Source organism: Jaculus jaculus, chromosome 1 (assembly GCF_020740685.1).
Source record: "Jaculus jaculus isolate mJacJac1 chromosome 1, mJacJac1.mat.Y.cur, whole genome shotgun sequence".
NCBI classification, from domain to species: Eukaryota; Metazoa; Chordata; class Mammalia; order Rodentia; family Dipodidae; genus Jaculus; species Jaculus jaculus.
The window spans coordinates 195927010-195935460 of NC_059102.1; the positions used below are offsets into that span (position 1 = coordinate 195927010).

Sequence of the window (8451 nt, forward strand, 5' to 3'; positions counted from 1 at the left end):
AAATTACTGAAAATAATTTTATCAATAAAAACATATCTTTATTTCAGTGTGAAATTTAAACTTCCTTATACTATATATCACATTTATATACAGTAAAATAAATATATATTTGTTTTGGGGGGGAGTTGGGGGTTTGAGGCAAAGTCTCACTGCAACCCAGGTTGACCTGGAATTCACTATGTAGTCTCAGGGTGGCCTCAAACTCATAGCAATCTTCCTACCTCTGCCTCCTGAGTGCTGGGATTAAAGGCATATGCCACCATGCCTGGCCTAAATATATATTTGTTTAGATGAGTTCTATGTTCATAATTATTTTCCATGTAGCATTTGTGATACAAATGAACTAGTTGAAATAATAAAGAAAGCATGTAAAAATAATATTCTTTCAGAAATGTGCTATTTAGCATATCTAATATAGCCAGGAAAAAGCACTAAGAGCAAACTAACATTCACAATACACAAACAGAATCATGTCACACACCTCCTGAAAATCTTGCAAAGATTTTTCATTCAAATATGAATGGACTACAAAATTTTGTACAGCACATATCTTCAACTTTGTCAGGCTTCTCCCCTGTCTAGCTTCTGGCTTCCCACATCTGGATGTTCCTTTCATATGGCCAGCTCCTATTCCCATGCATCCATGAGCATCTTCCAGACCTTAAAGACTTTCCAGTTCTTCCTTGGACCTTGGACACAGCTATTTTTTTCCCCTAAAATGCCTTCCCCTGCCCCACTGGTTCTCCCTCACTCTCCTTGAGGGTTTCAGCTTAAATAGTATTGTCTAGGAGTGTTAACCTAACTTCCTGTCTAACACTCTGTCATAACCTCCCCTGCTACACTTTCACAGCATGTGCAACAGTTCATAACTTTAAAAAAGGTTTTATTTATTATTTGTTTGCAAGGGGAGAGAGAGAGAATGGGCATACCAGGGCTTCTTATAAATGAATTCCAGATGTATGGAACACTGTGTGCATCTGGCTTTACATGGGTACTGAGGAATCAAACGTAGGCCATCAGACTTTGCAAGCAAGTGCCTTTAGACACTAAGCCATCTCATTAGACCTCAATTTATAACTTTTGGCTGTCATTTATCTTTCATTTCCATGAAGATTGGACTACAGTCCATATATGGATGAACACTTGACTTCTAAAGAATGGTTAATTATCTTCATTATCCCTATTTGAACAAATGTTACCTGTGTGCCCTTAGTTTTCTCATATATAAAATGTGGTAAATGTTCAGTGAGCATATATGCATATCTCATGTATATACTTTGAATACTCATATATTTACATATAACAGTTTTGGAATAGTTACTGTGGCAAATACTTGTACATAATGTCAACATATACATCCCTTATAAAATATTTATAATAATTAAAGCATATAAGTTATTTTGTTAATTAAATACTATGCTACACATTGATGTTTCAGTCAGTACTCAGTACCAGGTTGCACATATGATTGTGGTTCCATTAAATTCTAGTATGGTTGAAAATTTTATATTGCCTAAAGTTACATTCTCATTACTGAAACAAAATACCTGATCTGAAGGGTTTATTTTGACTTATGGTTCAATGTTACAATTTTTATCAATTCACTTCTTCTTGCTAAGAAATGCCTGACAAAAATCACTTTAAGGGTAAGAAAGGCTTATTTCAGCTTACAGTTCCAGGATACAGTTCGTCATGGTTGAGAAGAAATGTTGGCAGGAGGCTGAGACAGCTGGCCACATTCAGTCCACAGTAAGGAAGCTGAACACAGCATTGAAATCTGACGTTCAACTAGCTTTCTCATTTTTATACAGTCCATGACACTGGCCCACATGCTGGTGCAACTCACACTTATGTGGGTCTTTTCACCTCAATTAACCTAATCAAGATAATCCCTCACAAGTGATTGTAGGTCCTATCAAGTTAATTATCAGAATAAAACATCACAGGCAGCTTGGTGTGGTGGCACATGCCTTTTACTGTAATAGTAGTGAGGAAGAGGTAGAAGGATCACCATGAGTTTGAGGCTAGGCTGGGACTACATAGTGAGTTCCAGGTTAGCCTGAATAAGAGTGAGACCCTACCTCAAAGAAAAATAATAATAATAATTAGCAAACTAACAAAACACTAAAAAAAAACCTCACAAGCTCACCTCTTGTCTACATGACAACCAAATATATCATATTTGACTCATAATGTTTAGCCCTTTGTCTCCATAGGCTAATGACCATTTCACAAATGACACTCAGTCCAACTACAAAAGATCTCACAGATTAACAGCCCCAATACTGTTTAAAAGTGTAAGTACAGGACTGGAGAAATTGCTGAGTGGTTAGGCCACTTACCTGTGAAGCCTAATGACCAATGCTTGACTCTCCAGATCCTCCAGATCCCACATAAGTCAGATGCACAAGGTGATGAAAGCAAGGTCACGTATGTGCACAAGATGGTGCACGCATCTGGAGCTCAATTACAGTGACTAAAGGCCCTGGCATGCCAATTCTCTCCCTCTCCCTTTCTCTCTCTCTCTCATAAAATATATAAATAAATAAATAAAAGGGGCTCCTCCTGTTTGGAGTGCAGTGTCCAGAGTGGGGCAGAGAGCCCAAGAACAGGATTTGGTTATCTTTTGCTCTCTCCCTCAGCTGGTGCTTGGAGCTCCCCTCCCTTTTCACCTTGTCCCTCTCCTCCCCATTGCTGCCCTCCCCCTTGTCCCTGGATCGATCTGTCACACCCACCCTAATGGAAGACCAGGGACAACCCCAGACTCTATACATAGGTAACCTCTCCAGAGATGTAATAGAAGTACTAATATTTCAGTTATTCAATCAGATTTACCAGTAAGAGCTGTAAAATGATAACAGAGCAACCAATGGCAGAAGAGTCAACTCTTCTGTTGGATTTTCTGTTTTGCAGCATACAAGAAATGACCCCTTACTGCTTTGTGGAATTTTATGAACACAGAGATGCAGCTGCTGCATTAGCTGCTATGAATGGTAGAAAAATGTTGGAAAAGGAGGTCAAAGTAAACTGGGTAACCACACAAAGTAGCCAGAAAAAAAAGATGCTTCTAAGTGTTTGCTGGGGATTTGAGTCCAGAAATTACAACAGAAGATATCAAATCAGCATTTGCCCCCTTTGGTAAAATATCAGATGCCTGGCTAATTAAAGACATGGCAATTAGAAAATCCAAAGGCTATGGTTTTGTATCATTTTAAAATAAACTAGATGCAGAAAATGCAATTGTGCACATGTCATTGGTTGGGAGGTCAAAAAAATCAGAAGCAACTGGGCCACATGAAAATCACCCAAAAGTACCCAAGAAACTAACACTAAGCAGTTGAGGTTTGAATATGTAGTAAACCAGTTAGGGCCAAAAAATTGTACTGTGTACTGTGGAGAAATTGCTTCTGGGCTAGCAGATTAGCTCATGAGACAAACATTCTCACCATATGGACAAATTATGGAGATAAGAGTTTTTCCCGAGAAGGGCTATTCATTTGTTACATTTGCAACTCATTAAAGTGTAGCCCATGCCATTGTCTCTGTGAATGGTACTACATGTGGTTAAATTCTATTGGGGTAAAGAACCTCCTGATATGACTAAAAACTTCCAATAGGTTAACTTTAGTCAGTGGGGCCAGTGGAGCCAAGTGTATGAGAACCCACAGTAATATGGCCAGTACATGGCCAATGGGTGGCAAGTGCCACCCTATGGAGTATGTGGGCAGCTGTGGGATCAGCAAGGATTTGGAGTATAACAAACAGCTTGTGCTGTTTGTATGGGTGGATTTGGTGCTCAGCTTCATGAAGGACAAGCTCCCCCTCCTACAATACCACCTCCTAACCAAGCTGGTTAATGGAATGGCAAGTTACCAAATGCAGTGAGCTGGGGCTCTAAACAAAAGTGTGACTCATGATAGGCTGTGATTTCCTGTGATACCATGCTGCACCCATTCTCTCTATCTGCCTCTCTCTGTCCCCCCTCTCTCCTCTCTCTCCCAAACTCTCTCTCTCAAAATGGATAAATAATTTTTTTAAATGATAGGTTATGCATTTATTACGTTAAACATTTTTACTTTAATCACGTTTCATTTCGCAGTATGCACCTTTTAAAATGTTTATAGTAAGGTGTCATATAAGATAATGCCAACAGACCCCTCATATCATTCCATATTTATCACATTTTTCTCTTTTTTTAATTTGAGAAGAGGTCTCCCTACGTTGACAAAGTTTCCCTCAGACTCCTGGGCCCAAATGATCTCCTGCTTAAACCTCTCCCCTAGCAGCAAGGACTTCAAACATGTTCCATCATGACTGGCTTACAATGTGTGGTGAGGTGAATACTAAATGTCCTTCATAGCCACACATGTTTATGATTAAGCTTCAGGGTCAGTTCCCAGCTGGTATAGCCTTTGGCAGGTGGAGTCTTATGGGAAGAGGTGTGTCACTCTGGTTGTGACTTGGGATTTATTTGTTCAACCCTACTGTATTATAATATTATATAATTATTATAATCATTATAATAGTATTCACTATTGAGGTCACTCTTGGTGCTGCTGATATGTGACAAGATGTGATACCCAACTTCCTGTCATGCTTTTCCTGCCATGATGAAACTTTTCCTCAAGGCTAAGCTGAAATAAAGTCATTCCTTCCATATGTTGGTTTTGGTCAGGAGTTTTCACCCAGCAACAAGAAGGTAACTGTTGTACCATGTTTCTTCCTGACTGTATCAAGAGATAGTGTGAAGTCCACTCTGTGATAACCATAGTTATCTAAGGACACACCATAGTATTTACTGCATATCCAGAAACTACTGCATAACTCTCCAAAAGTACTCATTATCTAAGTTCATGAAAGAAAACCTTTTCCCTTGCCAGTATAGAAAAGTGGGTCCTAAGAACTGGGATATTTGTGCATTTTGAAATAAAAAGGAGGGTGAAAAATAAGGGTGATAGCCAACTTAAATGACAGAAATTGAAGTCACTTCCTATTCTCCTTTGCCATTCTGATTGTCTACACTTTTAAAATTATAACAAATCAAATATATATATATATATATATATATATATGTATATATATATATTCAATAGTAACTACTTTCTTTACTTTTCAAAAACTTCTGTCCATCCACTGTGTTCTAAGTAGTGTTTTAACTGTCAGAAGTATGGATGAAATGAAGCAAATAAGCGTCCCTGCTTTTACACCACTTACACTTAACAATGTGGGAATCAAATAGTTCCCTACTCTGCAAATTTTCATAGTAAATTAAAGGAGATATCTCTGCACTTCTTTCTGGAAATTTTTATATCTATTCTCTTGAGATGCCTAAGGGATTTTGGACAATCAGAGTTGATCAGTGGTCTAGAAGTACAGTCATAGAAAACCTAACTAAATCAGTGAAGCTTTTTGCACAGTGTGCACTGCTGGAACGTTACTCAAATGGACTTCTTATACATTGTGCATGAAGAGCTATGGTCATAAAAGCTTCCTGTGGTTATTGTTGTGACTTCTGTTGCTTTCTTCTGTTTCAATGTATGTTGACTCTGAGACCTTCTCATTAATGCAGCTTCTCCTACAGTGCACAAATTACTAACCCTTTCCTATTTCAGTTTGCATAGCTGCAAAATGGGAATAAGAATAGTTTTGCCTCATAAAATTGTTCAGAATCAAGAAAGTCAATCCTATAAACTGTTTGATACAGACCTACAGACCTTGGCACACACAAAGAACTTAATAATAGCTATTTGTGTTCTTAATTTTATTATATGCGTTGATTATACTAAGAGGGACATCATTCCAGAAATTGATTACTATCAGATGCACTCAGGAGATTAGTGCATTAAACATGCTAAGAAAACCAATGAAGCTTGTGGTTGTTTTAATACAGGGACATCATAGATTAAGGTGTTTTGTTAAAATTGAACTTGTAAGTTAAGTCTCCAGTAGGTGAGGTCCTGCTGCGCAAGAGGTATGTCACTGAGGACAGATTTTGTAATTCAACCTTAAGGTGTGTTAAGAACAGTTCAGGTTCTGGTGGTTTGTGCTTGTAGGTGTTTGCTTGCTATTTGGTGATGTTTCTGTGCTTGGATCTATGTAGATGGGCCAGCTTCTGCTATTGATGGCCTTTCCCTTGAAACTTATAATCCTGAAGTAACACCTTACATCCCATAACTATTTCTGGTTGGATGTATGTCCCTGCAGTGAGAAGCTAGCTGTAACAAAGTTCAGATGGCGAACTTAAACAATAAAGCCCTAAGTGAGAAGACACTCAAGTCAGCCTTTGCAATGAAGGCAAGTAGAAGAGCAGCAATAATCTGTGCTACAATAGAGTATTGAGGGCTATGACAGTGACAGTACAAACTTGTTCTACCGCAAACTACCTCAATGACATCATAATGCAGTGCGTTTCCACGTGTTATATGGCAAATGATAGATATAATATTGATAGGACTTCTTCCATTTTCTCTAAAAAATGTGAATATTAAAAAGGGAAATTAGGGCTGGAGAGATGGCTTAGCGGTTAAGCGCTTGCCTGTGAAGCCTAAGGACCCCAGTTCAAGGCTCGGTTCCCCAGGTCCCACGTTAGCCAGATGCACAAGGGGGCGCACGCGTCTGGAGTTCGTTTGCAGTGGCTGGAAGCCCTGGCGCACCCATTCTATCTCTCTCCCTCTATCTGTCTTTCCCCCTGTGTCTGTCGCTCTCAAATAAGTAAATAAAAAATGAACAAAAAATATTTTTAAAAAGGGGAAATTAAGGTAGAATTTTCAAAGTTAATGCCATTAATTCAGAAGATTGCTTGCATTTACAATTGAAATATTACTTAAAGCTATTATCTTCTTGTATCCTTCTGAATATATTTTATATTTATTATTTCTAAATTCTCATTCTTGGGAGATTCTTTCCTCAACAATACTTAGAGAATATTTTAAGTCAACAATTAATGAAATTAATGTAGATGCTAGAAAGATTATAGCCATATTTGGTCTTTTGTCCTTTCATTGAACTTCTCTTCCATAATGAAAACGTCCATGTTGAGAGAAGATAAATAAGTATAAATAAAACACAATGAAGGTCAGTTTCTGTGTATATAACTCTAAGTCAGAGAACAATACAAGGCCATTGAACTTTTTCTTACAGCTTCCATGCAATTACATTTTTTTTCATTTGTTCTCTGTGAGCCTTTGTGAAGAAGAAATGCTTACCTCAGAATTCTGTACCTCATCAATCTGTACTCATCCTATTAGTAATCAGTCAAGACTAAGTTATATGTGCAGCATAATCAGTTTGATACCAACACCTAACAGAGATTAAGACTCTTCCTTAACATAAGATGGACAGAATCTTTTATGCTACACTATAAAAGCTTCTAGTTGGGGCTGGAGAGATGGCTTAGCAGTTAAGCGCTTGCCTGTGAAGCCTAAGGACCCCGGTTCGAGGCTCGGTTCCCCAGGTCCCACGTTAGCCAGATGCACAAGGGGGCGCACGTGTCTGGAGTTCGTTTGCAGAGGCTGGAAGCCCTGCCCATTCTCTCTCTCCCCCTCTATCTGTCTTTCTCTCTGTGTCTGTCGCTCTCAAATAAATAAAAAATAAAAAAAAAAACAACTTCTGGTTGATCTCATTATGTGTGTATGTATAGTCAGCATAAGATATTTTTAGTTGTTTTTCTTTTTTTGGTGGTATTAGGGATTGAACCCAAAGACATGCACATGTGAAGCAAGTACATTAGCATTAATCAGTATTTCTAGCCCCTCATTCCCTGTGGCTTAAATGCAAACATGCTAATAAATTATATGAAACTATTATTGACTTTAATATAATAAGGCTTCATTAGAATAAGTTACTACCATTATACATATTATTAAAAATAAAATTCCTTTAGCCTTGAGAATAGGGAAATCTATCTTTATTACTTAAGAATAATAAACAAAGAAAGGAGATTTCATAGACAGTGATAGGGGAATCCGTCTGTATTTTTTAGACGTATATGAAGTATGCTTCATAAATAAACACTCTTTTTTTTTTTAATTTTTATTTATTTATTTGAGAGCAACAGACACAGAGAGAAAGACAGATAGGGGGGGAGAGAGAGAATGGGCACGCCAGGGCTTCCAGCCTCTGCAAACGAACTCCAGACGCGTGCGCCCCCTTGTGCATCTGGATAACATGGGACCTGGGGAACCGAGCCTCAAACCGGGGTCCTTAGGCTTCACAGGCAAGCGCTTAACCGCTAAGCCATCTCTCCAGCCCATAAATAAACACTCTTAAATTGAGTCATATATTTACTTCTTTGTACCTCTTATTAAAAATAGATAGGACTTCCGGTTAAAATGGTGGCGTAGGTACCACGCCAAAGCAGAGTAGGGGGGAAAAAACCAAAAAAACTAAGCAAAATACACACTTTTACTAAAAAGTGAGGTGTATAGGAAATTGAAGCGGCAGCGGAGAAGT

The 8451-nt window shown here is 38.3% G+C and overlaps 1 pseudogene; it reads left to right on the plus strand.

The window, feature by feature from the left end:
* Nucleotides 1–2739: 2739 nt before the first annotated feature.
* On the plus strand, nt 2740–3617 carry LOC101609375 (annotated as a pseudogene).
* The last annotated feature ends 4834 nt before the right edge of the window (nt 3618–8451 follow it).